Below are 5,714 nucleotides of genomic sequence, written 5' to 3'. Positions count from 1 at the left end.
CCAGTGTCTTCCATCTTAAAATGCCTCAGGCAGCCTCCTGGTGCTTACCACAGGCTGTGTTCTTACACTGACTGTACAGAGTAACCCTACCCATATACACCCCAGCCCAGGCCCTTTGCCTGGTCTGTGTTGTGTTGGAGGGGGAGGGGGGGACATGAAGAAAAATAAATACATAAATAAAATGACTGGGGCAGTGATAATGCTCTGAAAACCAACTTCTTTCTCCTAGATTTGAGCAAAGTTAAGGGGAGAGTCTAAAAATCTCTTGAGTCCTTGTCAATGTCCTTGGGAACAGCTAAGTCTCTATAATGGTAAAAGAAACCATGATGAAAACTTGAGAGATTAGTTTTTGCGTTCTGCTAGGAGCACAGTGGAAGGCAGTATGACTTCAGGCTATGGAAGAACTCATGTGTTTGGATGTCAGATGGGTGTCTGAGACAGAGTTCCAGGTCTTGCTGACTTTCAGTGTGTCACCTAGAGAGTTGATGGACAGACAGATGCACTACATTCCTCATGTTTTTGTTCTGAGAGAGTACTGCCAGAACCACATCCTGTTACGGCGTTGCATATGAGAGATTGTATATCACGGCAGCATTAATTAGGAAGTGCCCCTTCCGGTGCTGTGATGGTGCTGTCACATCCAGCCAAGGATCTAGCCCTGCCAGGTGGACCACAAAAGGAGGGATGCTTTTTTTTCACCCTGTGGTAAGCTCTTCCATGTTAGAAATTCACTCTTGCATATCTTATGTCTCTCAATGATACCTCCAAGGATTTCATTTCTTTAGACCTTAAGAGATCTTTGAGGAGATAAAGAGTGAGGATTATCAGGCAGTCACTTGAAGAACAATAGACAGAGGCAGAGACATCAGAACACACACCAGTGCCTGCACACATCAACGCCTTTGTTATGATATCAGATCACGGTAATTTTCAAATGTTGTAATTTGGCAAATTGGATCTTTAAATAGGTGAATAAGTTCACCCTAAAAAATTAGTACTTTCACACAGAGACTGATTGCTCTTTTTTTGTAGTTTCTCTTCTCTGAGTGTTTGTTGTGTGTGTTTAATGCTCTACCCTTTGTTTTCCCAGCCCCTTAGAAAGTGTGCTACTCTCTGCTGGTTTCTTATGATAGCTTTGCTCACTGAGGCAGAGCAGCCTGCGCAACTGTTCAATATATCTGACTGGCAGCTATCCTCAAGTGTAGCTGAGAAACCCTGAGAACACACTCCCTCCTCCCCGTTTTTAAGGTAGGGCTGCAGTTAATGAGAATTTGTTAACGTTTACCTATTTACCTTTTATGTCATCAAAGACATTCACATATTTTTCAAACATAGAATGATTTTTTTCCTTTATTAGCAAAATTAAATAACCAAATTATGAATCATTTATTTGCTAAATTATCTTAAGTTTCGCCTTTGGCTTTTAAATAGAAATATGCATATGTGCTATATTTTCAAGGCAAAGGAAATACATAATATTAATTTCAGCACAAATTATAAAAAGCATAATGTTGCCACTGTGAGGACTGACCTGCTATACAGTTAAGCTGATCTTCATAGTTTATTTAAAGAGAATCAACTAATATTTAGTGCTTAACAAGAGATAATTTGAAAATTACTCACCTTTTGTAATATCAGAAAATGTTAAATCCTATATGTATCAAATTGGTAAGAGATTGTTAATGCTGAAGATTACTTTTTCCTTGCTTATATTTCAACCTTTCTCTATCAACGGATTCTTCCTGTTGCCTTTAAAATTAATTCTATTTCCCACTATAAGTTATTGAACATTTTATTTCTTTCCTTTAGCAGCAAATCTACCTCTTTCTCTTCAAATGTAAACTTGACGAAGTGTTGTCTACATCGTTTCCTTTTTAGTGAATTTATTAATCCAGCAAACATTTATTTAATAGCATTTATACCATATACTGTTCTAAAATTAACTGAAGAGGTGCCTGGCTGGCTCAGATGGTGGAGCATGGAACTCTTGATTTCGGGGTTGTAAATTTGAGCCCCACATTGAGTGTAGGATTACTTAAAAATAAAATCTTTAAAAATTTTAAATTAATTTTAGATTTTTTAAACACCAGCTTAGCTTGTGGTAGTTATTCCTAGCAAATGTTAGAGCTCTGTAACCCCCATTTTTAAGACCTGATGCTTTAATGTAATTCTAGGGCTGTTCCAAACTCTGGCATTATGTATCCTGTTAAAGTGAAGAAGTCCTCCATGAGCCTGACCTCATTATTTCTATAGAACAAACACATCCTAGGGTCTTTTCCTTCAAGACTCTGCCCTACAATGAGAAAGAATGAAATCTGGCCATTTGTAGGAAAGTGGATGGACCTCGAGGGTGTCATGCTAAGCGAAATAAGTCAGACAGAGGACTGATACCATATGTTTGCACTCATAGGTCTAACAGGAGAACAGGAGAAACCTAATGGAGGACCAGGGGGAGGGGAAGAGGGAAAGAGAGTTGGGGAGAGAGAGGGATGCAAACCTTGAGACTATTGAATACTGAAAACGAACTGAGGGTTGAAGGGGAAGGGAGGAAAAGAGGTGGTAGTGATCGAGGAGGGCACTTGTGGGGAAGAGCACTGGGTGTTATATGGAAACCAATTTGACAATAAACTATTTAAAAAAAAAGAAAAAGAAAAAATTGTATACAATCAACTCAACAAGGAAAAAAAAAAAGACTCTGCCCTAATGGGTGACTGATATCTGACAATCTTTCCGGAAACATAACTGCTTTAAGCAAGATGGGTTTAGATGACACTACTGGTGGGATATTAAGGATATTACAAGCTATAGTGAGTTTTGAAAATTTGATAGGGGATATTTAGTGCCCTCAAAATTATAACTCAAAAATCAACATGCATATGCTGGCCTTGCTAGAACTTTGCAGAATAGATACTGTAAAAACACACAAAGTGACAAACTCAGCCATCAGACTTAAGCCTGTTGATAATATGTTAACTATATTGGTTCTGTAGAGCCTTGTATCCATGTATTTATTAAAGACATACGATGACAGGCAGTGGTAAGTGACTTATCATCCTCAGTGTGCTCAGCCCTATGCAAAGTACTTATTCTGTAGAACAATAAGGAAGAATTAGTGCCTGCCCCCTCAAAAACAAAAACATTTTAAATTGAGTCAGATCATATTACATGAAGGCCATGTGGCTAGAGCAAAATGTGCAGACTTCTAAAAATTTATTTTTCACTTTTTAAATTTTTTGCAGACTTCTAAAAATTTTTACTAGAAAATCACTAATGATCTCCTGATTGTTCAACCTTAACAAGGTTTTGATTGTGGCACCTGGGTGGCTCAGTTGGTTGAGCGTCCAACTGCAGCTCAGGTCATGATCTCAGTTTGTGAGTTTGAGCCCCAAGTCGGGCTCTGTGCTGACAGCTCAGAGCCTGGAAGCCTGCCTCAGATTTGTGTCTACCCTTCTCTCTGCCCCTCCCATAATCATGGTCTGACTCTCTCTGTTTCTCAATGATAAATAAATGTTAAAGAACATTTTAAATAAAAAAAACACAGGGTTTTGATCATCTGTGATCAGGATGTTGTATGGAACAAAATGACTTTTTATTCACTGCTGTGGATAGATGGGTGTGGCTGGGCGCAGATGTCTTATGTGCTGGGCCAGTGCCCCAAAGGAGCCCATTACAGAAGATCACATGAGATAAAGTAGCTAAAACTTTTAAAGCTTTTTTCACAGTATCTGGATCATGGTAAACACTCAGTAAATGAATGCATTTTAGATTTTATTTTTTGAGTAGATTTTATTTTGTAGATTTTATTTTTTAAATTGTTTTTTGGGTGGGCTCAATGCCCAGCATGGAGCCCAGTATGGGGCTTGAACTCACGACCCTAAGATCAAGACCTGAGCTGAGATCAAGAGGTGGACACTCAACCAATTGAGCCAGCCAGGCACCCCTAAATTTTAGACTTTAAAAAACGTTTCTCACAACATACAGCATATGAACTTGACCTTGAAGGATGGCAACTTACTCTTCTGTATTTGCAAATAACAGGCCCTCACTAAATGGTTCATAAATAAATCCATGCGACTTAGGACATCACTAGTCTCTGTAATAAACACAACTGAAGGTTTCAGAGAATTTCCCAATAAAGCTTATTTTCTTATACACATACCAATCCAATGCAGATGTTCTTGATCGGTGTATGAATTTCCTCCATGTTTTGATTCAGGGTCCCAGTCTCCTACTACCTTGTGATGATGTTATCCCCTGGGGCCTCAGAGTCTTCATTCAGCAGACAGATGGGTAGAGTGATGAGAGAGAACTTATATTCACTCTTAATTGTTTGGAAGTAACATTACATTGTTAAGAACTAGTCAGATGGCCTCTTTATATACAAAGAACTTGAAAAAATTGTCCTTGACTGGACAACTGATTCTCAGGACAGTTCTACATTATATAAGGGGTGCAGAAATTTCTGGTGACCCACTCAGAATATCATAGAAAGTTCCATAATATAAGCTGATAAATCTGAAGAAGTGGAAATATATTTGTACTGACCCACATAACTGAGCTTCATGTAACACTTCTATGTGATTGTAGCAGTTCTCTGACTTGGTGCTTTAAAAGTTGCATGGACTGGATGTTAGTGAGTACCATTTCATGAAGTAACACCTACTCTAGGTGGATTGACAGCTAATATATATTAAGGATCTGTGTTGTTCTTTGATGTTTTTCTGAATCCTTTTTTATGTTATGAAGCCTACTGGTAAGCTCATGGCTACTAAAGATATAGACTTGGGGTTTGACTGGGGAGAAAATCAAATAATTTATTTTTGTTAAACTTCAGCCTTGGTCATCTATGTCATTAGATCAGAACCCCAGAAGCTCATCTCTGCCTCTGTTTCCTCTAGGCTAGATTATACAAATCCCTGCTTGCTGGTCACTGAATAAATTGCTCTTTGAACTTGCCTTTTTTTATGTTCATCTGCTATTCTATCTTATGTGGAGAAGTCATATTTTTCTACCATTATTTTATATCATTATTACCTCTATGTGCTACACTTTGAGTGAATATCACAATCTTAAGTTTGTATTATCAGAATAATATGCATATTTATTCAAATAAATAAAATATTCAAGAAAAAAATGACATTAAAATGAGGCCCCAGTCTCATATTTTGTTTCTTATTCAATGAACAACACTTGTTGAGTTATTTCCTGGGTTTAATGAACATACATCTTTGACATCTTTCCTAATTTTCTTACATAGATGTTGTACCAACAATGATACATTCTAAGTAATTATTTTTTTAAAGTTCTTATTTAAATTCCAGTTAGTTAACATACAGTGTAATATCAGTTTCAGGTGTACAATATAGTGATTCAACACTCCATTCTAACTAATTCTTAAGAAGGACAGCCCATAGTGTAAACATAAGGAATTAAAAAACCTTATTTTTATTTATATGCAACATGGAATTACTGACTTTTTAAAGTCATAACCTGTACTTGCTCTCAAATTATTATTTTTAATGCATTTTCCTGATTCCTAATTTTGAGGATTTTTATCCCAATTACATACTCTGTTCTATGCAAGAGAGAGTGGCTATAATGTCTTAGAAATAGTTGAATAATTCTCTGGATGACTTCTGAATAAAAAACTAAAAGAAGTATGTTTAAAGAATACTAGGAATCAAGGTGTGTATGAGAGTTGTGGATGGTGGGGT

The 5,714-nt window shown here is 37.1% G+C and overlaps 1 pseudogene; it reads left to right on the top strand.

Annotated features, from left to right (window-relative positions):
• Positions 1-39: 39 nt before the first annotated feature.
• LOC115297335 lies at positions 40-150 on the top strand (annotated as a pseudogene).
• Positions 151-5,714: the final 5,564 nt, after the last annotated feature.

This window comes from Suricata suricatta, chromosome 7, assembly GCF_006229205.1.
Source record: "Suricata suricatta isolate VVHF042 chromosome 7, meerkat_22Aug2017_6uvM2_HiC, whole genome shotgun sequence".
Taxonomy (NCBI): Eukaryota; Metazoa; Chordata; class Mammalia; order Carnivora; family Herpestidae; genus Suricata; species Suricata suricatta.
This window is presented reverse-complemented; position numbering and strand designations above follow the sequence as displayed.